The sequence below is a fragment of the Nerophis ophidion genome, linkage group LG12, assembly GCF_033978795.1.
Source record: "Nerophis ophidion isolate RoL-2023_Sa linkage group LG12, RoL_Noph_v1.0, whole genome shotgun sequence".
Lineage (NCBI taxonomy): Eukaryota > Metazoa > Chordata > Actinopteri > Syngnathiformes > Syngnathidae > Nerophis > Nerophis ophidion.
This window is the reverse complement of record NC_084622.1, coordinates 64,342,048-64,369,103: the sequence shown is the minus strand read 5'-3', so window position 1 is coordinate 64,369,103 and position 27,056 is coordinate 64,342,048. Positions and strand designations below refer to the sequence as shown.

Below are 27,056 nucleotides of genomic sequence, written 5' to 3'. Positions count from 1 at the left end.
GGCGACTTGTCCAGGGTGTACCCCGCCTTCCGCCCGATTGTAGCTGAGATAGGCGCCAGCGCCCCCTGCGACCCCGAAAGGGAATAAGTGGTAGAAAATGAATGGATGGATGGATAATTTGAAATTGCATAAAGGGAAGAAGATTAAGAGCTATTCAGTGGGATTTAAGGTCCAAGCTTACATCACATTGAATTTTTTTACTGCATGCCTTTGGTAAGTGCCAGAGTGAGAAGAGGTTTTAAAATAATTAGCGCATGCTTACTTTTACCGCATGCCTTTGGTAAGCGCAGGAGTGAGAAGAGGTTTTAAATGAATTAGCGCCCCGGAGGCAATTCAAGGAAATACGATCTATTTATTTTTTACTCCGATGTGTTTCATTGAAGAGAAATATAATTTTAATGTGTTGAGTAAAAAATACATCGGCATCTGCTGACTGGATGAGACTCCAAACAATATTTGACTACACTTTCCCCACGGCAACATGTCCTCCTCCTACCTCGTGATGCAGAATGTCGGCCTGCAGCATTGTAGTCCTTGTGTAGAGACTTGCGTGTTAATTGGAGAGAACACTTGGCCTTTTCTGCCTCCCCGAGCAGCTCTGCCCCTCCATATGTGGATGCTGCATGAAAAGATGGTTATATATTTCACACTAAACAATGACATGTGGGTTAATTGTAATTTAATATGTGTCCCTTCTGTTGTGGGCCACACTTAGTTGAGTAAATGAGAGCATAAGGACAGTAATTAGGAAGGAGGGAAGGAAAAAAAGAGTCTATTGAAGGAAATGAGGAGTGACGATGCAACAAGAGTGAACTGGATGACTGAGAAGAAGTCCTGTGGTGACTCTTGTTAAGTTTAACCTTTTAGTTCCTGACTGGTTAATTTAATAGTTACCATAACCACACTCAGGTACAATAGTGCTGCTCACTAACAAAATAACTTAGATTTAAGGAATGTTGCTCATTTCGACACATTTTCACTTCATTGTGGTAAAATACAAAGAAAATGAAGTGAAAATGTGTCGAAATGAGCAATATTCCTTAATTCGCAGTTAGTTTGTTAGTGAGCAGCACTATTGTACCTTTGTCACGTGTTGCAGGCATCAAATTCTAAAGTTAATGATTATTTGCAAAAAAAAAAAAAAGTTTATCGGTTTGAACATCAAATATGTTGTCTTTGTAGCATATTCAACTGAATATGGGTTGAAAAATATTTGCAAATCATTGTATTCTGTTTATATTTACATCTAACAAAGACAAGATATTTGATGTTCAAACTAATAAACTAAATTTTTTTTTGCAAATAATAATTAACTTAAAATTTCATGACTGCAACACGTGCCAAGGTAGTTGGGAAAGGGCATGTTCACCACTGTGTTACATCATCTCTTCTTTTAACAAAACTCAATAAACGTTTGGGAACTGAGGAAACTAATTGTTGAAGCTTTGAAAGTGGAATTCTTTCCCTTTCTTGTTTTATGTAGAGCTTCAGTCGTTCAACAGTCCGGGGTCTCCGCTGTCGTATTTCACGCTTCATAATCCTTGGTGTTGTTGATAAATGGGTTTTGCTTGGCATAGCAGAGTTTTAACTTGCACTTACAGATGTAGCGACCAACTGTAGTTACTGACAGTGGTTTTATAAAGTGCTCCTAAGCCTATGTGGTGATATCCTTTCCACACTGATGCAGTACTGCTTGAGGGTTCAAAGGTTCGTAATATCATCGCTTACGTGCAGTGATTTCTCCAGATTCTCTGAACCTTTTGATGATTTTACGGACCGTAGATGGTAAAATCCCTAAATTCCTTGCAATAGCTCGTTGAGAAATGTTGTTCTAAAACTGTTCGACAATTCGTTTACAAAGTGGTGACCCTCGCCCCATCCTTGTTTGTGAATTACTTAGCATTTCATGGAAGCTGCTTTTATACCCAAGCATGGCACCCACCTGTTCCCAATTAGCCTGCACACCTGTGGGATGTTCCAAATAAGTGTTTGATGAGCATTCTTCAACTTTATCAGTATTTATTGCCACCTTTCCCAACTTCTTTGTCACGTGTTGTTGGCATCAAATTCTAAAGTTAATGATTATTTGCCCAAAAAAAATGTGACAGTTTAAACATCAAATATGTTGTCTTTGTAGCATATTCAACTGAATATGGCTTGAAAATGATTTGCAAATCATTGTATTCTGTTTATATTTACATCTAACACAATTACATCCCAACTAAATATAGAAACGGGGTTTATATATATATATATATATATATATATATATATATATATATATAATGTGTGTATGTATGTATGTGTAGATATATAAACACACACACACACATATATATATATATATACATTTATATATATATATATGTATATATATCATGTGTGTATGTATGTATGTATGTGTATATATACACATATATATACATATACATATACACATATATATTTATATATAATTTGTGTATATATATATATGCATGTCCATATATGTATGTATATATATGCATGTATGTATATATATGTGTATATATGTGTATATATGTATATATATATGTGTGTGTATATATATATGTATATGCATGTGTGTGTGTGTATATATATATATATATGTATACATATATACTGTTATGTATATGTATGTATATATATATATATATATATATATATAGAATGTAATATATCTTTATTTTCTCCCAATCATCACTAAATATTATTATATTTTTTCCTTGCCCGTAGTGTCGTGTCTCGATCCAATATCATTAATGTTATTCTGAAACTCAGGCTAAAGCATCCAGTGGTGCAGTGAAGTGTGTGTAGTGCAGCAGTTACCTCATGCATCGAGGCAACAAATGTTTCCGTCCTCCGGTTTTCCCTCAGGGTCTTTCCTTTTCTCCAATAATCTGGATCAATTTAGAATGCATAATTGATGGCAAGTTCATGAAGAATCAGTTCAGTCTGGCTGCAGCATCCTTTGCTGAATTATTCCACAATGACAACAACACACACAGAGTGAAAGTCTGCTCCTTTGGGCTCCCTTCTCTCATTAGTTTGCCTGGCGGCTGCTCAAGTTTCCCCCGCTTGTTCCACTCTGCTCCCCATCTTGTCTTCTCCACTGTTAATTGGTGATGCAGTTTGACGGGGATTTCCCAAAACGCATCAATCCCTCGTGATGAACTGCTGCCATTCATGCTTGTGTGTCTAATACAGTGATTGTCATACGTGCACAATATACTGGTATGCACAACAATCACTTGATTCAAACACAGTGTTACTGTTCAAACTGTGTGTATATGTTACGGTGGCCAAAAATAATAAATATACAAACCCTGTTTCCATATTTGCAAATCCTTTTCAACCCATATTTAATTGAATGCACTCCAAAGACAACATATTTGATGTTCAAACTCATAAACTTTTTTTTTTTTTTGCAAATAATAATTAACTTGGAATTTCATGACTGCAACACATGCCAAAGTAGTTGGGAAAGGGCATGTTCACCACTGTGTTACATCACCTTTTCTTTTAACAACACTCAATAAACGTTTGGGAACTGAGGAAACTAATTGTTGAAGTTTTGAAAGTGGAATTATTTCCCATTCTTGTTTTATGTAGAGCTTCAGTCCTTCAACAGTCCGGGATCTCCGCTGTTGTATTTTACGCTTCATAATGCGCCACATATTTTCCATGGGAGACAGGTCTGGACTGCAGGCGGGCCAGGAATGTACCTGCACTCTTTTACTACGAAGCCACACTGTTGTAACAACTGGCTTGGCATTGTCTTGCTGAAATAAGCAGGGGCGTCCATGATAACGTTGCTTGGATGACAACATATGTTGCTCCAAAACCTGTATGGACCATTCAGCATTAATGGTGCCTTCACAGATGTGTAAGTTACCCATGCCTTGGGCACTAATACACCCCCATACCATCACACATGCTGGCTGTTGAACTTTGCGCCTATTACAATCCGGATGGTTATTTTCCTCTTTGTTCCAGAGAACACCACGTCCACAGTTTCCGAACATAATGTGAAATGTGGACTCGTCAGACCACAGAACACTTTTGCACTTTGCATCAGTCCATCCTAGATGAGCTCGGGCCCAGCCAAGCCAGCGGCGTTCCTTGGTGTTGTTGATAAATGGTTTTTGCTTTGCATAGTAGAGTTTAACCTTACACTTACAGATGTAGCAAACAACTGTAGTTACTGACAGTGGTTTTATGAAGTGTTCCTGAGCCCATGTGGTGATATCCTTTGCACACTGATGTCGGTTTTTGATGCAGTACCACCTGAGGGATCAAAGGGCCATAATATCACCGCTTATGTGCAGTGATTTCTCCAGATTCTCTGAACCTTTTGATGATTTTAAGGACCGTAGATGGTAAAATCCCTAAATTCCTTGCAATAGCTCGTTGAGAAATGTTGTTCTAAAACTGTTCGACAATTTGCTTGAAAATTGGCAACCATCGCCCCATCCTTGTTTGTGAATTACTTAGCATTTCATGGAAGCTGCTTTTATAGCCAATCATGGCACCCACCTGTTCCCAATTAGCCTGCACACCTGTGGGATGTTCCAAATAAGTGTTTGAGGAGTATTTCTCAACTTTATCAGTACTTATTTCCACCTTCTTTGTCATGTGTTGCTTGCATCAAATTCTAAAGTTAATGATTATTTGCAAACAAACAAAAATGTTTATCAGTTTGAACATCAAATATGTTGTCTTTGTAGCATATTCAACTGAATATGGCTTGAAAATGATTTGCAAATCATTGTATTCCGTTTATATTTACATTTAAAACAATTTCCCAACTCATATGGAAACGGGGTTTGTAGAAAACTGAGATGAGTGATACCGGGAATCGTGAAATTGATCCGATACCAAGAACTCTATCACGCCAGACCTGGGGTGATAGAGCCTTCTCCCTCGCTCACACCTTCCCACCTTCAGAAGCCTTCTCTAAACACACCTGTTGAGATTTGCTTTTAACCAGTGACTAGTGTTCTGTGTCCTGTAAAGTCCTGTCTTGTAATAGTCCTGTATTATTATGTATTTTACAATGTACTGCTTTTATATTTCCTGTAGTTTGTATTTTTACTTTGAACTCTTTTACTTTTTAATATTTTATTCTGTTAAGCAGGGGTGTCAAACTCAAATACAGAGTGGGCCAAAATTTTAAACGGAACAAAGCCGTGGGCCAAGGTTGAACAAATTAACCTTTTAATAGGGACCCAAACAAGTTTTGCATTAAATATTGAACAAGCAAGGCTTATATAACTTTAGTGACATGCAAAATCCAGTTTCAAATAATAATAATAATAATTAAAAAAAAATATCAATGGCATATTAAATAAAATGTAAATACAAATGTAACGCCTTTTTTTCTATTTGCAATTTTCTGAGGTAAATTTCAAATTTTTTCCACAGGCTAATAATACATTTGAAAATTTTATTAAATAGCTCGGTTGGTAGAGTGGCCGTGCCAGCAACTTGAGGGTTGCAGGTTCGATTCCCGCTTGTGCCATCCTAGTTACTGCCTTTGTGTCCTTGGGCAAGACACTTTACCCACCTGCTCCCAGTGCCACCCACACTGGTTTAAATGTAACTTAGATATTGGGTTTCACTATGTAAAGCGCTTTGAGTAACTTGAGAAAAGCGCTATATAAATATAATTCACAATTCACAAAATAAAATAACAATAATGAATGAACCAAACATTCAAGCCTTGAAGTAGCAAGAGAAAATGCATGAATAAAACATTAATTATTGGTTAGTTTGCTGGAAGTTTCCCGGAATAGTTAGTGCTGCAAGGGATTCTGGGTATTTGTTCTGTTGTGTTACGGTGCGGATGTTCACCTGAAATGTGTTTGTAATTCTTGTTTGGTGTGGGTTCACAGTGTGGCGCATAATTGTAACCGTGCTAAAGTTGTTTATACGGCCACCCTCAGTGTGACCTGTATGGCTGTTGACCAAGTATGCTTGCATTCACTTGTGTGTGTGTGTGTGTGTGTGTGTGTGTGTGTGTGTGTGTGTGTGTGTGTGTGTGTGTGTGTGTGTGTGTGTGTGTGTGTGTGTGTGTGTGTGTAAAAGCCACAAATATTATGTGACACGCTGTTAGTATGGAGGAAAAGCGGACGTAACGACAGGTTGTAGAGAACGCTAAAGGCAGTGCCTTAAATGCACGCCCCCAATATAGTTGTCCAGGTGGAAATTGGTTGCCCCGGGAGATTTTCGGGAGGGGCACTGAACTTCGGGAGTCTACCGGGAAAATTAGGAGGGTTGGCAAGTATGAGTATTAGCCGTGAATGCAGTGTTACAGCGGCGGGCTAGCGCTAATGCTACATTGATATTGCCTCAAGGGCCAAATTAAATTACACGGTGGGCCAGATTTGGCCCGCGGGCCAGAGTTTGACACCCATGCTGTAGGAGGATAAACATGACGCAAACCTCCCTAATTGTTATAAAGTACACTGTTTATAATAAACATGCTTCACTGATGCGAGTATTTTGCGAACGCCGATTTTTCCTACTAATTTTGGCGGTTCTTGAACTCACCGTAGTTTGTTTACATCAGGGGTGTCTAAACTTTTTCCACTGAGGGCCACACACGGAAAAATTAAACCATGCGGGAGCCGTTTTGATATTTTTTATTTTCAAACCATCACAAAATATATGGATTCATTTTTTTTTACCTTTAGGACTCCCAGGGACCGTCATTAACATGTTAAAAATAAGTGAAATTATTATTTTCATTTTTTATGCAACGCTTACAATAAATCTCCATATCAACTTCAGGTTGATATAAAGTTAAAAAAAAAAAGGTTTAATGCCTTTTCAGTCAAAAACAACTTTGTTTTTTTTTAATAGTAAAACTGAAATATGCAGTATTTCCCGCATTGCCCAAAACATTCAGAAAGCAATGTTTGATGTGAAGTAATTAGAGCCCTAAAAAGATCAATAATGCAGGACGCCATTGATTTAAATGTATTATTATTTTTGAGTAATCACAGTGAAAAAATGAATAAAATCCCACTAAATATCTTTGGGATCCAAAAGGTCCCCCACTTATAAAGTGATACATTTTTATTATTATTTGTTTTACTTTCAACACTTAAGTTACAAAATCAACTTCAGATATATCTGTCGATTTTACTTTTGAACTATTATTTTGTTGGTTTTATGCTCTTTTGTCAAAGAAAACACTGTTTTATAAGCCAACCACACAGTATATGCACATAATATTTTCCACATAAAACATTATAAAGTGAAATATTTGAAGTAATTGGAGCCTTAAATAGGTCAATAATTCATTCTATTAAATGAATTATTGACAATTATTGCATTGGCAATTATTGCATTGGCAATAAAAGCAAAATAAAGAAAGACAAAAGAAAAACAAACAGCCTGCATGGCAGCTTTGTGTCAACATTAGAACTTTTCCCCGTTAGATTTCACCTCATTCTTCTTTTTTTTAGTGTTTTTATTTTTATTTTTGCAATAGCATTTACAGAAAGTGTGGCGGGCCGCAAATGGCCGCACTTTGGACAGCCCTGGTTTACATGTATAACTTTCTCCGAATAACTTTCAATGACGTGTTTGATCTTTTTCTGTCTCATTTCGTCAACCAAACTTTTAATGTTGTGCGTGAATGCACAAAGGTGAGTTTTGTTGATGTTATTGACTTGCGTGGAGTGCTAATCAGACATATTTGCTCACTGCATGACTGCAAGCTAATCGATGCTAACATGCTATTTAGGCTAGCTATATGTACATATTGCATCATTATGCATCATTTGTAGTTATATTTGAGCTCATTTGGTTTCCTTTAAGTGCTCTTGATTCAATTTATATCTCATAACATACTATCTGTATGTAATATGGCTTTTTATTTTTTTTGCGGCTCCAGACAGATTTGTTTTTGTATTTTTGGTCCAATATGGCTCTTTCAACATTTTGGGTTGCCGACCCCTGGTAGAGGCAACACAATACTAGCCCTGTATTTAATAATAATAATAATATTAATAATACAAATAAATTGTATTTGGTATATCGCTTTTCATTTAAATCAGGGGCGCTCACACTTTTTCTGCAGGCGAGCTACTTTTCAATTGACCAAGTCGAGGGGATCTACCTCATTCCTATTTATAATTTATATTTATTTATTTATGAAAGAGACATTTTTGTTAACAAGTTAATGGTGTTTAATGATAATACAAGCATGTTTAACACACATAGATTCCTTTCTTTCATGAAGACAAGACTATAAGTTGGTGTATTACCTGATTCTGATGACTTGCATTGATTGGAATCAGACAGTGGTGCTGATAACGTCCGCATTTTCAAATGGAGGAAAAAAAAAAGTCCTCCTTTCTGTCTAATACCACATGAAAGTGGTTGGATTTGGCATCTCATTTGTCCAACTTGCATACTCCTTTTTAAACACTTTGTTATGAGAGTAGCATATGTGTGTGGCCCTTTAATGTCTGGCAGCAGGTGAGTGACGTCAGTGAGTGTGTGGGCGAGCGAGGAGAGGGAGCGGTCGCTGAGAGCGGGGGAGAAATACATTGGCATCAAACTCCGTAGCTTGCTAGCTTGTAGACGTTAGCTGTCTGAGACTCTTATTTTGTTAGCACAGGCAGGATGAAACAGGTCTTTTATGGTGAAGACAGGAACTGTGCAGTCGCTCTTTAGAGTTTTGACAGTAGGTACGGAGTCTCTAGAAATAAAATGTGTTTCTCTGCGTCCGCCCTGTTAGTGATTTTTTTCTTAAATATGAGCTCGCAGCAGCCAGCGTCATCTCACAAGATCCTCGGGTGCCGAGAATGTCAAACAACTGACGAAAGTGAAGTCTTGGTATGATTGATGATTGCTCATTTTTATGTACATTTTTTAATGCCTGGCTTGAGATCGACTGACACACCCTCCGAGATCGACCAGTCGATCGCGATCAACGTAATGGGCACCCCTGATTTAAATAATGTAACTAACTAACTAACGGACGGACGGACGGACGGACGGACGGACGGACGGACGGACGGACGACCGACCGACCGACGGACCGACCGACCGACCGACCGACCGACCGACCGACCGACCGACCGACCGACCGACCGACCGACCGACCGACCGACCGACCGACCGACCGACCGACCGACCGACCGACCGACCGACCGACCGACCGACCGGCCGACCGACCGACCGGCCGACCGACCGACCGACCGACCGGCCGGCGGACCGACCGACCGACCGACCGACCGGCCGACCTGACCTAAGCTAACCTCCTGACCAAAACAATAATTCCCCTATTGCATTCAATTATGCTATAAAAAAAAGTAACTGATGATAACAAAAACAAGCAACAATGCACAAAAAAATGACTACAAACCAAAAAAAATTCCAATGCAAGCAGATATTCGTAAAAAATAGAGTTAATAGTCAGAGTGAGTGAGTGATAGGCAAAGTGTGCTTTGCCTGAGTGAGCAGCAGAGATGCAATGTTTGTACAGACGAGAAAAACACTGCGGTTGCACAAACCCTGAGGAAATTTGAGAAACTTGCAGGAGTAAACAAAAACATTGCAACAAAAGTATCGACCCCATTAACCGTTCTATCAATCCAACACCAACATCCACCTTCAAATTGGTATTATCCATTTATGTCGATACACCCACCTCTAACATGGTCGAGCAGGACTTAATTACACTTTGGCACGTGTTGAAATTATAAGTTAATTTAAGCATTTAAGTCTCACCTTAAAACTCATCTGTATACTCTAGCCTTTAAATAGACCTCCTTTTTAGACCAGTTGATCTGCCGCTTCTTTTCTTTCTCCTATGTCCCCCCCTCCCTTGTGGAGGGGGTCCGGTCCGATGACCATGGATGAAGTACTGGCTGTCCAGAGTCGGGACCCAGGATGGACCGCTCGCCTGTATCGGTTGGGGACGTCTCTACGCTGCTGATCCGCTTGAGATGGTTTCCTGTGGACGGGACTCTCGCTGCTGTCTTGGATCCGCTTTGGACTGGACTCTCGCGACTGTGTTGGAGCCACTATGGATTGAACTTTCACAGTATCATGTTAGACCCGCTCGACATCTATTGCTTTCGGTCCCCTAGAGGGGGGGTTGCCCACATCTGAGGTCCTCTCCAAGGTTTCTCATAGTCAGCATTGTCACTGGCGTCCCACTGGATGTGAATTCTCCCTGCCCACTGGGTGTGAGTTTTCCTTGCCCTTTTGTGGGTTCTTCCGAGGATGTTGTAGTCGTAATGATTTGTGCAGTCCTTTGAGACATTTGTGATTTGGGGCTATATAAATAAACATTAATTGATTGATTGAATTATTAATTGCACAAAAAAATACATTTTATAAGTTTGAACATCAAATATGTTGTCTTAGTAGTGCATTCAACTGAATATGGGTTGAAAATTATTTGCAAATCATTGTATTCTGTTTATATTTACATCAAACACAATTTCCCAACTCATATGGAAACGGGGTTTGTAAAAATTGTCTGCTTAAGTCGACGTTGACCTTCATGATTGACCGCTATTGTCGACATAAAATTGGAGGATGATTTCTCTAATGTTGACATGTGCTGAAGTATTGTTGGCTCATCATCAAGTGTGTGGTTTTACAAAAAAAAAAGATTGTTGGTTTTGTCTCAATCCATAAAAACAAACCACAACAGGAAAAAACTTTGGCATAGAACCAAAAATCCTTCCCTCACCTGTGGTGGCCTTGTAGTCCTTCTTTCAATTACTAACAAAATGCAGACTTGGCACAAATGCAAGATAATGATGTCAACAAATTGCCAGAAGTAAAAAAAAAAAACAACAACTTTGAAATTCACTGGGAATCCTGCAAACAATGACTATTTTGGGTCGGCCAAACAATTGAATCTGAAAAAAAGATCTCCCCTTGAAATGAGCTGACATCAATTATGGTCCCCAAAACTTAGACAACTTGGAAAAACTTTAATGATCCACGAGGGAAATTGTTCCACACACTAACTCTGTTGGTCCGCATTGCCGGCAGTAAGTCAGACACATTTCCAGTGAGGGTTGGACTCCGCCAAGGCTGTCCTTTGTCACCCATTCTGTTCATAACTTTTATGGACAGAATTTCTAGGCGCAGTCAAGGCGTTGAGGGGTTCCGGTTTGGTGACCGCGGGATTAGGTCTCTGCTTTTTGCAGATGATGTGGTCCTGATGGCTTCATCCGACCGGGATCTTCAGCTCTCGCTGGATCGGTTTGCAGCCGAGTGTGAAGCGACCGGAATGAGAATCAGCACCTCCAAGTCCGAGTCCATGGTTCTCTCCCGGAAAAGGGTGGAGTGCCATCTCCGGGTTGGGGAGGAGACCCTGCCCCAAGTGGAGGAGTTCAAGTACCTAGGAGTCTTGTTCACGAGTGAGGGAAGAGTGGATCGTGAGATCGACAGGCGGATCGGTGCGGCGTCTTCAGTAATGCGGACGTTGTACCGATCCGTTGTGGTGAAGAAGGAGCTGAGCCGGAAGGCAAAGCTCTCAATTTACCGGTCGATCTACGTTCCCATCCTCACCTATGGTCATGAGCTTTGGGTCATGACCGAAAGGATAAGATCACGGGTACAAGCGGCCAAAATGAGTTTCCTCCGCCGTGTGGCGGGTCTCTCCCTTAGAGATAGGGTGAGAAGCTCTGCCATCCGGGAGGAACTCAAAGTAAAGCCGCTGCTCCTCCACATGGAGAGGAGCCAGATGAGGTGGTTCGGGCATCTGGTCAGAATGCCACCCGAACGCCTCCCTAAGGAGGTGTTTAGGGCACGTCCAACCGGTAGGAGGCCACGGGGAAGACCCAGGACACGTTGGGAAGACTATGTCTCCCGGCTGGCCTGGGAACGCCTCGGGATCCCCCAGGAAGAGCTAGACGAAGTGGTTGGAGAGAGGGAAGTCTGGGTTTCCCTGCTTAGGCTGTTGCCCCCGCGACCCGACCTCGGATAAGCGGAAGAAGATGGATGGATGGATGGACTGTACAAACATACATATACACATACTGTACATACATACATAGAAGGCTGAGGAGTGTGATCCCACGATAGTTGGAACACACCCTCCGGTCCCCGTTCTTAAAGAGAGGGACCACCACCCCGGTCTGCCAATCCAGAGGTACCGCCCCCGATGTCCACGCGATGCTGCAGAGTCTTGTCAACCATGACAGCCCCACAGCATTCAGAACCTTAAGGAACTCCGGGCGGACCTCATCCACCCCTGGGGCCTTGCCGCCGAGGAGCTTTTTAACAACCTCAGCGACCTCAGCCCCAGAAATAGGAGAGTCCACCACAGATTCCCCAGGCACTGCTTCCTCATAGGAAGACGTGTTGGTGGGATTGTTTGTACAGTGAATGTACGAAATTTGAGTGTTTAGGTATGTACTGTATTTGTGCATATGCATGTATACATATATATATATATATATATATATATATATATATATATATATATATGTCTTGATTGGATTATCCAGAGAATAGTGCTCGATACCGTGGTAGAGCGCAATATGTAGGTGTGGGAAAAAATCACAACACTACTTCGTCTCTACAGATCTCTACAGTTAAAAACAAGATGGAATAATCACAACGCCTCCTTTAGAAACCAGACTTTGCAGAATTCTACAGAACTCAGCAAACACATTTGGAACCTCAAAGACAATAATGTTGAATATTCAATAACATGGCAAATTCTTGCATCCAGCACACCTTACAACAGTGGTAATAAAAGATGCAACCTATGCTTAAAAGAGAAACTGTTTATTATATATCATCCAGATCTATCATCCCTCAACAAGCGCAGTGAAATCATTTCAACATGCCGCCACAGACGGAAACACCTCCTAGGTAACACATGAGCCAATCACCATGCCCCTACGCCTGCCTGTACCCACCCACTCTGTGTTCTATATAAACCATTGTATGTGAATGCTTCCATTAAAATCTCCTGATGATTGAGGGAACCCCTCATGAAACAGATCTGTAGAGATGAAGTAGTCTTGTGATTTTTCCCACACCTACATATTGCGCTCTACCACAATATCGAGCACTATTCTCTGGATAATCCAATCAAGACATATACATATATATATATATATATATATATATATATATATATATATATATATATATATATGAATAATTGTGTGTATGTGAGTATATATGTGTATTTATATGTACAATATATTTGACCCCCAGTATGTGCGGGAGCCAGAAAACGGCCCCAGCCACCCAGAGAGCTCAACCCAAAACAGCGAGTGTGGCGCCCAGGGAACAAGGGACCACCGGCTTAGGACAAGGCACGGGAGAAGCAGGGGACAGCCAGCCATGTACAGCATTTACTTGGATAGGGGACTTCTACGGTATCTCCTTCCAGCTGTTTGTCCGCCAAACAAACCATCATCAGCTTTTTCATATTTTCATGGATAAATAAAACTCGTACAGCCGGTTAATTAGCCAATTAATGAATGACTCGCTTGTCACCATGTTGCATGCCAGCTAATCAGTTTCAATCAAAACTGCTTCAGCGCAACGAACCACTGCTTTGCATCGAGGCTCATGCTTAGCACGTTAAACAGGTTCAACAAGCTATCGCTATCTCCACCTCCACTTAGCACACGACTCCACTCGGATGGTTTCGCCACCTACATGTGTGCCACGTGGCCTCGAGATTGCGGCGAAACGCCCCCCCGCCCCGCAGTGCCCTGAGGGCCCAGAAAAATGACCACTCAGCCGGCATGACACCGTGCTGACATGTTTAGAGGGGGCACTCTGATGAACCATGAGGACAGCTGGCTTCAGCACACCAGACTGCCCCGATTAAGCAGGAAAAGTGTAAAAAAAGACCTCGGGGCGATATGACGGCACGCAACTCTGCCATTGGCCAACATGCTTGAAATGATCAATCAATCAATCAATGTTTATTTATATAGCCCCAAATCACAAATGTCTCAAAGGACTGCACAAATCATTACGACTACAACATCCTCGGAAGAACCCACAAAAGGGCAAGGAAAACTCACACCCAGTGGGCAGGGAGAATTCACATCCAGTGGGACGCCAGTGACAATGCTGACTATGAGAAACCTTGGAGAGGACCTCAGATGTGGGCAACCCCCCCCCTCTAGGGGACCGAAAGCAATGGATGTCGAGCGGGTCTAACATGATACTGTGAAAGTTCAATCCATAGTGGCTCCAACACAGCTGCCAGAGTTCAGTTTAAAGTGGATCCAAGACAGCAGCGAGAGTCCCGTCCACAGGAAACCATCCCAAGCGGAGGCGGATCAGCAGCGTAGAGATGTCCCCAACTGATACACAGGCGAGCGGCCCATCCTGGGTCTCGACTCTGGACAGCCAGTACTTCATCCATGGTCATCGGACCGGACCCCCTTCACAAGGGAGGGGGGGACATAGGAGAAAGAAAAGAAGCGGCAGATCAACTGGTCTAAAAAGGAGGTCTATTTAAAGGCTAGAGTATACAGATGAGTTTTAAGGTGAGACTTAAATGCTTCTACTGAGGTAGCATCTCGAACTGTTACCGGGAGGGCATTCCAGAGTACTGGAGCCCGAACGGAAAACGCTCTATAGCCCGCAGAGTTTTTTTGGGCTCTAGGAATCACTAATAAGCCAGAGTCTTTTGAACGCAGATTTCTTGCCGGGACATATGGTACAATACAATCGGCAAGATAGGATGGAGCTAGACCGTGTAGTATTTTATACGTAAGTAGTAAAACCTTAAAGTCACATCTTAAGTGCACAGGAAGCCAGTGCAGGTGAGCCAGAACAGGTATATATGTATGTATATATGTATATAAAGGTATATACAGTATATGTATATATGTATGTATATATGTATATAAAGGTATATACAGTATAGGTATATATGTATGTATATATGTATATAAAGGTATATACAGTATAGGTATATATGTATGTATATATGTATATAAAGGTATATACAGTATAGGTATATATGTATGTATATATGTATATAAAGGTATATACAGTACAGGCGTAATATGATCAAACTTTCTTGTTCTTGTCAAAAGTCTAGCAGACGCATTTTGTACCAACTGTAACCTTTTAATGCTAGACATGGGGAGACCCGAAAATAATACGTTACAGTAATCGAGACGAGACGTAACAAACGCATGGATAATGATCTCGGCGTCTTTAGTGGACAAAATGGAGCGAATTTTAGCGATATTACGGAGATGAAAGAAGGCCGTTTTAGTAACGCTTTTAATGTGTGCCTCAAAGGAGAGAGTTGGGTCGAAGATAATACCCAGATTCTTCACCGAGTCGCCTTGTTTTATTATTTGGTTGTCAAATGTTAAAATTGTATTATTAAATAGAGGTCGGTGTCTAGCAGGACCGATAATCAGCATTTCCGTTTTTTTGGCGTTAAGTTGCAAAAAGTTAGCGGACATCCATTGTTTAATTTCATTAAGACACGCTACCAACTGACTACAGTCCGGCGTGTTGGTCACCATGACCATCATATGGGCAAGGAAAGGTGATGACAAATTTAAGTGCCCACGTCCCAGCCATTCATTTTTTACCATTTGTCCCTTTTGGGGTCGCGGGGATGTGCTGTATTCGGGCGGAAGGCATCTACACCCTGGACAAGTCGCCACCTCATCGCAGGGCCAACACAGATAGACAGACAACATTCACACACTAGGGCCAATTTAGTGTTGCCAATCAACCTATCCCCAGGTGCATGTCTTTGGAAGTGGGAGGAAGCCGGAGTACCCGGAGGGAACCCACGCATTCACGGGGAGAACATGCAAACTCCACACAGAAAGATCCATCCATCCATCCATTTTCTACCACTTATTCCCTTTTGGGGTCGCGGGGGGCGCTGGCGCCTATCTCAGCTACAATCGGGCGGAAGGCGGGGTACACCCTGGACAAGTCGCCACCTCATCGCAGGGCCAACACAGATAGACAGACAACATTCACACACTAGGGCCAATTTAGTGTTGCCAATCAACCTATCCCCAGGTGAATGTCTTTGGAAGTGGGAGGAAGCCGGAGTACCCGGAGGGAACCCACGCAGTCACGGGGAGAACATGCAAACTCCACACAGAAAGATCCCGAGCCTGGATTTGAACCCACGACTGCAGGACCTTCGTATTGTGAGGCAGACGCACTAACCCCTCTGCCACCGTGAAGCCCCAGAAGATCTCAGAAAGATCATCACTAGGAAATGGATATCCCAGGAGAGCCCAACTTTGAAGCAATGGATGGAAACCACAATGGACATATATAAAATAGAGAAGATAACTGCCTTTATTAATTATAAATCGGAGAAATTTGACTTATACTTGGAAAACTGGGTCAATTATGTCACGCCCCATAAGCCTGACTTAAATCTTGGGAATTAGTGTACTGTTTAAAAAAAAAAAAAAGGTTACTCCCTATATGTGTACATATACATATAAGTATCTGTATATATTTTATTTTATCTCTGTTCATTATTATTATCAATGGATTATTTATTCTTTGCTGATTTAATTGATGTATGTGGAGATACTTTTTCTTTTTTTGGGGGGGTGGGTGGCAAACAAAAATACTTTTGACATTTAGGACAGACAACGGTTATGTGATGTATGTGAATATGATTTAGTAGATGGAAATGTCTGATGCTGGATGTCAATAAAAATAAAATGAGAAAAAAAAAAAAAAAAAAGAAAGATCGCAAGCCCGGGATTGAACTCAGGACTACTCAGGACCTTGGTATTGTGAGGCACATGCACTAACCCCTGTTTCACCGTGCTGCCCGCTCGGGCCCACATACAAACCTCAATAGTCTCTAGGACAAAATGATTAATTATTATTATATTCATACAAACTAACTAAATACGTATTGTAAGGCAGGCGCACTGCCAATGAGCGGGTCTAGCCAGGTTTTTTATCAAACAAAAGGTACACCGGAACATAGGGCGCATTAAAGGAGTCATATTATTATTTTTTTTTTTCTAAATGGAAAACACTTCCTTGTGGTCTACATAACATGTAATGGTGGTTCTTTGGTCAAAATGTTGCACGGATTACGTTTTACAGATCGTCTTCAAGTCGCTTTCTGAGAGTCGCTTCAAGATGCGCCATTTTGTGGGCGGTCTTATTTACGTGGCTCACCTTCGGCAGCGTCTTCTCCCCGTCTTTGTTGTCGCGGTGTAGCGTGCAAGGATGGGAGTGGAAGAAGTGTCAAAAGACGAGGGTAACTGTTTTAATGACATTCAGACTTTACTTAAATCAACAACGGAGTGGCTACTAGTGTATCAATGTCGGATATGTGGCCCGTGAAAAACCGTGCGACCGCAACTTTCTAATAACTAAAGTTCCTTGGGTGAATTATGTAAACCCACTACACTGGGAGTTTTAGCCCAGTTTTAGTCCTCAGCGACAGTTTCAGTACAGTAACAGGGCTTTCCAAATAAATAGAGGAGGCTGGACTTTTAGAACGTAGTTTGAATCTATAACTAGAATACAGCCCGAAATACGTGTCTCCTCATGAGCTAAATTGAACTCTGTCTCTGCATGATTCCTTACTTATTCTCTGATTAATAGCATCAGTCTTTGTGTTATGAACCGCCGCCCGGATCATATGTTATTTGGGTTTTTGAGTCCTTTTGTGTTTTCTGTTTGTTATTGGGGACGGCGTGGCGCAGTGGTAGAGTGGCCGTGCGCAACCCAACGGGCCCTGGTTCAAATCCCACCTAGTACCAACCTCGTCACGTCCGTTGTGTCCTGAGCAAGACACTTCACCCTTGCTCCTGATGGGTGCTGGTTAGCGCCTTGCATGGCAGCTCCCTCCATCAGTGTGTGAATGTGTGTGTGAATGGGTAAATGTGGAAGTAGTGTCAAAGCGCTTTGAGTACCTCAAAGGTAGAAAAGCGCTATACAAGTACAACCCATTTATCATTTATCATTTATTGGACTCTTCCGATCCTTAGTTTAGCTCTTCCTTACTTTCCTTGTTACCATAGTTTCTGATTTGTTCCACCAGCTCTGGTTTTTGTCGAGTACCTGTGATTCCTGATTACTGCCCTTATTTAAGCCTGCCTTTTTCCTCCGTTCGATCTTGATCCTTTCTGTCACGAGGTGCGCGCATGGCGATGCGTGTTTTGTCACCCCAAGATGCACGAAGGACAGGAATATTAGGTTCTCATAGTCATCATTGTCACCGACGTCCCACTGGGTGTGAGTTTTCCTTGCCCTTATGTGGGCCTACCGAGGATGTCGTAGTGGTTTGTGTTGTGGTTTGAGACACTAGTGATTTAGTGCTATATAAGTAAACATTGATTGATTGTTTGATTTAATAGCAGGTAAGTGCTTGGTTTAATACAAAAATAAAATAACACTGGTACAAAAAACAGGCAAAAGAAAGCGCGTGCCTACGCACGGCAAGCTAAGCTAAACTAGCAGGAAGTCAAGAGTCCAAAATGATGTGCCGAGCGCACGGGAAGCGAAGCTAAAACTTAGCATGGAATACAGACTTACAAAAACGTCTCGTGAGTGTTGCTTACCGCAAACAAAGGATCAAGATCGAACGGAGGAAAAAGGCAGGCTTAAATAAGGGCAGTAATCAGGAATCACAGGTGCGCGACAAAAACCAGAGCAGGTGGAACAAATCAGAAACAAGGTATATAAGGAATAGCTAAACTAGGGATCGGAAGAGTCCAAAAACAAACAGAAAACCAAAAATAACATATGATCCGGGCGGCGGATCATAACAGTTTGAACCTGACACATAGTCCCACCCAGTGGGTCGGGGTGTGGTTTTATGTCTTCTCAGCACATAATTAAGCCACATTCTGTATTGTATCATTATTCTTGTTGGCAGTCTTGCAATAAAGACATTGAAAGAAACAGCAAACTTATTTTTCCTGCATTTGTCACAGATAGTTCTATTACTGGAGGTGCTATAAATGATCTTTCACTGGTTATAAAGGAGCAGGTTATATAACGTGATTAAAAGGCATGAAACGATGTAGTTCACTCTTCTAGTTGATCTGACTGGACTGTAATGGAAGTGACAGACACCCTCCAAATTTACGAAGTACCTAAAAGCGTCCTGTGAAAGTGACTATCTTCACAGTCAGCTCAGGGCTCTCAGTAGTCATTCAATTAATTTGATGTTAATTAGCCACGCTGATCACGTAGATACCGTTCTTCTGCTTTTGGCCGCTATAAAAAGCACTGGCTTTTGATGCCAGCGGGGTACATTGGCGTGGATTCTGTTACCAGTAATGAGATTGCGAATGACAGAGGAATACCTGAGCCTTGAGACTGGAGAGTTGTAATGAGACATGCACGGGCCTCATGTTTCCAAATGACTGCTTACCGTTCCTCTTGTGTCCTTATAGAAGGCCAACTTTGATGATGAAATGAGGCTAGCGAGGAGGAACAACCATTCTGGATAATTAAACGTCTGATGAAGAACACATCATCAAGGGGTTCTGACCAGAGGTGGGTAGAGTAGCCAGAAATTGGACTCAAGTAAGAGTACTGTTACTTTAGAGCTGTATTACTCAAGTAAAAGTAAGGAGTAGTCACCCACATATTTTCTCGAGTGGAAGTAAAAAGTATTTTGCGAAAAAACTACTCAAGTACTGAGTAACTGATGAGTAACCTGTTCGTTTAATGACGGCAACAAGTAATGAACAAAAACATAAAAATAGCAATGAACAAATTTAGATCCAGGAATATTTCTTAAAGGGGAACATTATCACCAAACCTATGCAAGCGTCAATATATACCTTGATGTTGTAGAAAAAAGACCATGTATTTTTTTAACCGATTTCCGAACTCTAAATGGGTGAATTTTGGCAAATTAAACGCCTTTCTGTTTATCGGTCTTTTAGCGATGACGTCACCGAGGTAACACACCCGCCATATTCATTTTCACATTACAAACACCGGGTCTCAGCTCTGTTATTTTTCGTTTTTTCGACTATTTTTAGGAACCTTGGAGACATCATGCCTGGTCTGTGTGTTGTCGGAGGGTGTAACAACACTAACAGGGAGGGATTCAAGTTGCACCACTGGCAAGAAATCTGCCGCCAGACCCCCATTGAATGTACCAGAGTGTCTTCACATTTGACCGGCGATGCTAAGACAGACATGGCACAGAGATGTATGGATAACCTGCAGATGCATTTGCAACCATTAAGTCAACCAAATCACAAAGGTGAGTTTTGTTGATGTTGTTGACTTATGTGCTAATCAGACATATTTGGTCACGGCATGACTGCCAGCTAATTGATGCTAACATGCTACGCTAATCGATGCTAACATGCTATTTACGCTAGATGTATGTACATTTGAAACTAGATACCCACATTTAATGCGAAACAAACACTTACCAATCGACGGATTTAAGTTGCTCCAGTGTCACAAGATGCGAAAGTCCTGATCGTTTGGTCCGCACGTTTTACCGGCGATGCTAATAAGGCAGCCATGCTATGGGACACTTCATTAGGTACACCCATGCTATGGCCGAATAGCGTCAATAGCTATTCGCTCAATAGCTTCAGTTTCTTCTTCAATTTCGTTTTCGCTATCTGCCTCCATACTCCGACCATCTGTTTCAATACATGCGTAATCTGTTGAATCGCTTAAGCCGCTGAAATCCGAGTCTGAATCCGAGCTAATGTCGCTATATCTTGCTGTGGTAACCGCCATGTTGTTTGTATTGGCAGCACTGTGTGACGTCACAGGGAAATGGACAAAATCAGGCACTTTGAAGCAGTTTTTCGGGATATGTAAGATTTTGGTTTCGAAGATAGCCAAAATAAGGCACTTTAAAGCTTTATTTAGGGATATTCCGGGACCGGTAAAATTTGGAAAAACACTTAAAAAAATACAACAAGCCACTGGGAACTGATTTTTATTGTTTTTGACCCTTTTGATATTGTGATAATGTTCCCCTTTATGCAACTAAAACAATAATATATATTAAATAATATATATGTGTGAATGTGAGTGTGAATGTTGTCTGTCTATCTGTGTCGGCCCTGCGATGAGGTGGCGACTTGTCCAGGGTGTACCCCGCCTTCCGCCCGATTGAAGCTGAGATAGGCGCCAGCGCCCCCCGCGACCCCGTAATGGACAAGCGGTAGGAAATGGATGGATGGATGGATGGATGGCTTTACACTTGCCTGTACACTTCCGGTACAGGCAAGGCTTTTTTATTAGCGACCAAAAGTTGCCAACTTTATCGTGGATGTTCTCTACTAAATCCTTCCAGCAAAAATATGTCAATATTGCAAAATGATCAAGTATGACACATAGAATGGACCTGCTATCCCCGTTTAAATAAGAAAATCTCACTTCAGTAGGCCTTTAAATGTTTGCCTTTTTTGAGTGAGAGCAGCTTTTTTTTTTATATTCCTTCCTCAGCAAAACCAAACATCTTTGGGCTCCTGCAAAAGGTACTGTCTAAGCTTTCCATACAATTTGGGTTTTTTGCAGGAGCCGCCTAATAGTTTTGGAAGAGACTTTTTAAAGTTACCTTTCTTCTTAGAAAGTGAGATGGAGTGGAAAGAGTTTATATTTGACGTCCTTTGAACGCCACGAGCACAGGAATATACCAGACATCACCTCTGTGCGCTTCAATTTCAGGGGAAGAAGCAGACTTCCTGACAAAGGCAAATTATTTTAATGGTTTAAGTGCAGATTGGTGTGGGGGGGGGGGGGGGGGGGGAAATGACATGAAATTGATGGAGGATGAAATGAGGACTTTGAAAAGGGTGACACTGAGAGGACAGCAGCGTGCGAGTCACCTGCTGTCCTGTCTTTTTTTTCCATTTTATGCTAAGAAAGACTGTCAAGTCAGTCGGGAGCCTTGATAAGCCATGAAAGTGCCCTGAATGTGAATTGGTTCACCTTACATCGCTGGCTCATTGGAAATGGTTCTGCTCCTCCAAGCGTGCAATTTTTAGATGTTTTGTATTATCCATTTGTTGGAATTGTAAATCTGTTATCACTGATTTTTTATTTATTTTTATAAAGACAGATATGTCTTTCACAGAAGGAGCCACAATTAGCACCTGGCTTGGTTTATCCGCTTTAAAACCCATGTCCAAAATATAACGCCGGTAATTCACAATCCTCCTATTAGTCATTTGGCAATGCATTGTTTACGTTCTAAAAACAACCCATAGAACTCTCATTTGAAAAATCTGCTAAACAAGCCGAATTGTGGTTTTTTTTACTGAAAATATGTGCACAAGCCAGAGAAGATGCATGAGAAAGTACAGTAAAACAACATTTATCCATCCAGCCATCCATTTTCTACCTCTCTCCCTATTGGGGTCAAGGGGGGAAGGCGGTGTACACCCTGGACAAGTCGATGTTGGACTTTTTCTCATCATGTCTTAGTTGGAGTTTGTTGGTGTTTTTCTCTGCTTCGTGTCGTATTTCCAGAGGTGGGTAGAGTAGCCAGAAATTGTACTCAAGTAAGAGTACTGTTACTTTAGAGATTTATTACTCAAGTAAAAGTAAGGATAGGATAGATTTTTATTGTCATTGCACAAGTAAAACGAAATTGCACAAGTACAACGAAATGTCATTTTCGGCACAAGACCAGACATACGTTACAGGGGGGACAAGACGAGACCGCCAACAGATCAGCCACTTACGGCGCTCATTAAAGGGGAACATTATCACAATATCAAAAGGGTCAAAAACAATAAAAATCAGTTCCCAGTGGCTTGTTGTATTTTTTGAAGTTTTTTTCAAAATTTTACCGGTCCCGGAATATCCCTAAATAAAGCTTTAAAGTGCCTTATTTTGGCTATCTTGGAAACCACTATCCATTTCCCTGTGACGTCATACAGTGCTGCCAATGTAAACAACATGGCGGTTACCACAGCAAGATATAGCGACATTAGCTCGGATTCAAACTCGGATTTCAGCGATTTAAGCGATTCAACAGATTACGCATGTATTGAAACAGATGGTCGGAGTATGGAGGCAGATAGCGAAAACAAAATTGAAGAAGAAATTGAAGCTATTGAGCGAATAGCTATTGACGCTGTTCGGCCATAGCGTGGGTGTACCTAATGAAGTGGCCCATAGCATGGCTGCCTTGTTAGCATCGCCGGTAAAATGTGCGGACCAAACGATCAGGACTTTCGCATCTTGTGACACTGGAGCAACTTAAATCTGTCGATTGGTAAGTGTTTGTTTCGCATTATATGTGGGTATCTAGTTTCATATATACATACATCTAGCGTAAATAGCATGTTAGCATCAATTAGCATAGCATGTTAGCATCAATTAGCTGGCAGTCATGCCGTGACCAAATATGTCTGATTAGCACATAAGTCAACAACATCAACAAAACTCACCTTTGTGATTTGGTTGACTTAATGGTTGCAAATGCATCTGCAGGTTATCCATACATCTCTGTGCCATGTCTGTCTTAGCATCGCCGGTCAAATGTGAAGACACTCTGGTACATTCAATGGGGGTCTGGCGGCAGATTTCTTGCCAGTGGTGCAACTTGAATCCCTCCCTGTTAGTGTTGTTACATCCTCCGACAACACACCCACCAGGCATGATGTCTCCAAGGTTCCAAAAAATAGTCGAAAAAACGAAAAATAACAGAGCTGAGAGCCGGTGTTTGTAATGTCAAACGTCACCAGTGACTGCATTTGATTGGTGAAACGGTGTATCATCGGATGCCCCCTCCCCTCCCTGGCTGACCTGTACAACTCCCGCGGTCTCAGGGAAGCACAGAGCATCCCGAAAGACCCATTCCACCCCGGGCACTGCCACCTAGAACTGCTACACTCGGGCAGACGCTATAGGGTGCTAAAAGCTGGCACAAATGGACTAAAAAACAGCTTTTACCCAAGAGCCATAGTAGCCTTAAACAGGCACGGAGTAAACACAATATGTCCATCATGTCCTCATGTGTCATGTTTTAAATTTTATTTTATTTTTTTCGGACTATAATGTGCAATAACGTTATATGTATGTGTGTATATATATTCATATGTATGCATACATGCATGTGTGTGGATATATATATATATATATATATATATATATATATATATACATCCATCCATTTTCTACCGCTTATTCCCTTTCGGGGTCGCGGGGGGCGCTGGCGCCTATCTCAGCTACAATCGGGCGGAAGGCGGGGTACACCCTGGACAAGTCGCCACCTCATCGCAGGGCCAACACAGATAGACATATCTAATTTCTATCTTTTTTTTACTATTTATATACTTTAAGTGGGCTCTACTGAGGATGTCGTTGTGGTTTGTGTTGTGGTTTGTGCAGCCCTTTGAGACACTAGTGATTTAGGGCTATATAAATAATCATTGATTGATTGATTGATTGATATATTACCATATTGTATATGCACCTTAGGGGATCTGCTCCAATTTTGTTGTTCTTTGAACCTGTTCACTGCAATAATGACAATAAAACTCTATTCTATTCTATTCTATTCTATTGTAGTCTATTCAAACGTCAGCAGTGACTGTATTTGATTGGTGAAACGGAGTCAAACGTCACCAGTGACTGCATTTGATTGGTGAAACGCAGGCATGTGATAGATCCTACTTTGGGCGGTATAGCTCGGTTGGTAGAGTGGCCGTGCAAGCAACTTGAGGGTTGCAGGTTCGATTCCCGCTTCCGCCATCCTAGTCACTGCCGTTGTGTCCTTGGGCAAGACACTTTACCCACCTGCTCCCAGTGCCACCCACACTGGTTTAAATGTCCATCCATCCATTTTCTACCGCTTATTCCCTTTCGGGGTCGCGGGGGGCGCTGGCGCCTATCTCAGCTACAATCGGGCGGAAGGCGGGGTACACCCTGGACAAGTCGCCACCTCATCGCAGGGCCAACACAGATAGACAGACAACATTCACACTCACATTCACACACTAGGGACCATTTAGTGTTGCCAATCAACCTATCCCCAGGTGCATGTAACTTAGCTATTGGGTGTCACTATGTAAAACGCTTTGAGTCACTAGAGAAAAGCGCTATATAAATATAATTCAATTTAAAAAAAAAATACTTTGAAGGTCTGTCCGACAAAGCAAACTAAGTGTCAGGGTTATCAGGTGTCGAACCCCAAGATGCAGAGATAGAGGCAGGCATGGAGTGAGCAAACATGATTTAATAAAGATACTAAGACAAAATCAAACAAAGGGTTCAAACCAAAAGCGCTCACGTGGGCGGATAACAAACAAAAGGCCTTTAGCATAGAAGCTAGCAAGAAACAAAAAGGAATTTTAGCATGGAAGCTGAGGATAACAAACAGAAAAACTGGAAATAGCTAATGGCTAACAAAAACAGCTTACCGCTACGACGACCAGGACAAGATGTAACACGACAGGTAGTAGCTGAAATGATGCCAGACACGACAGGTAGCAAAGACACAAGAGTTTGATTGATTGATTGATACTTTTATTAGTAGTTTGCACAGTACAGTACATATTCCGTACAATTGACCACTAAATGGTAACACCCCAATAAGTTTTTCAACTTGTTTAAGTCGGGGTCCACGTTAATCAATTCATGGTACATGAGGCAACGACAATACAAGTCTGCATGACAACACAATGATCCAGCAACTGGTAGGGCGGCATAGCTCGGTTGGCAGAGCGGCCGTGCCAGCAACTTGAGGGTTGCAGGTTCGATCCCAGCTTCAGCCATCCTAGTCACTGCCGTTGTGTCCTTGGGCAAGACACTTTACCCACCTGCTCCCAGTGCCACCCACACTGGTTTAAACGTAACTTAGATATTGGGTTTCACTATGTAAAGCACTTTGAGTCACTAGAGAAAAAGCGCTATATAAATATAATTCACTTCACACTTCACAACTGACACAAAACAAAGTAGGTACAAATAGGAGCAGGCTGATTGGCAACGGGTGTGGCCAGGTGCCAATCAGTCGCAGCTGAGGAGGAACACAGCACTCAGGGAACTAGACAGGAAGCTGACAAAATAAGAGCACTAGACAGCAATTAAGGACAGGAAATACTAAACACACTGAGGAGAAACTGTCAGTGGCAACTCTGACACTAAGCGTGCATTAACAGATCGATAAAAATCAGTAGCGAGGTGAATGTAGATAAATGGAGCGGAGTAAAAGTAGCGTTTCTTCTCTATAAATATACTCAAGTAAAAGTAAAAGTATGTTGCAGTAAAACTACTCTTAGAAGTACAATTGATCCCAAAAGGTACTCTAGTAGGTGTAAGGGAGTAAATGTAGCGCCTTACTACCCACCTCTGCTTATTTCCTGTCTTGTGCTTTTAATTTGGTTGCACTTCCCATCACTTTGGTTATGCAGCACCTTGACTTTGTTTGCCAGCACACCTTTTCCCTGTTTGCAATCAAGACTGTTTAAGTTCAGTTGTCTCTTGTGAATGCTTCATGTTGGTACACCTTTGATGTCCTCCAGCATATATTTACTTTCTAGCCTGTTTAGTATGATATAGCTTCCCCTTTTGTTCTCAGACTAAATACCATTTTACCTGCACTCTGACCCCTGCTGCTTTCTGCACACTGGGATCACACCTTCATTTTGAAGAGGAGAAAGACAGGTGAGAACACACAGACTCAATCATCAATCAATCGACGTTTATTTATATAGCCCTAAATCACAAGTGTCTCAAAGGGCTGCGCAAACCACAACAACATCCTCTGTACAGAGCCCACATAAGGCCAAGGAAGAACTCACCCCAGTTGGACGTCGATGACTATGAGAAACCTTGGAGAGGACCCCATATGAGCCGAAAGCAATGGATGTCGACTTCACCTTTGTACTCTGCTGTAAGTTATTTCTTGAATTCATTTATGTTTCTCACCTTCTTTATCAAAATGCTGACATTGGCAACATTCTCTGGCACTGTGGCGTTATTTTATTTTTGCAGTTTTTTCAACAAATTATGCTTATGCAATGTTTGGCCAACAATAGCCAAGACAGGAGCTATACAAAGATTATTTATTGTCTACTTTTAAAACATGCAAGACAAATGGAATAATTGAGACGCTGTTTCTCTCT

The 27,056-nt window shown here is 41.6% G+C and overlaps 2 protein-coding genes across 4 annotated transcripts in view; both read left to right on the top strand.

Annotated features, from left to right (window-relative positions):
* LOC133563704 (potassium voltage-gated channel subfamily G member 4-like) overlaps positions 1 to 27,056 on the top strand; it is a 198,755-nt gene that overhangs the window by 108,930 nt on the left and 62,769 nt on the right. The window lies entirely within an intron of this gene.
* kcng4a (potassium voltage-gated channel, subfamily G, member 4a) overlaps positions 26,202 to 27,056 on the top strand; it is a 244,221-nt gene continuing 243,366 nt past the window's right edge. The window contains exons 1-2 of one of the 2 annotated variants that reach the window (XM_061917989.1): positions 26,202 to 26,595; positions 26,704 to 26,824. The gene's annotated coding sequence lies outside the window, so the exon portion shown is untranslated. Of the gene's footprint in view, positions 26,596 to 26,669; positions 26,825 to 27,056 lie in introns of both variants that reach the window. The other variant, XM_061917987.1, reaches the window with a different exon arrangement.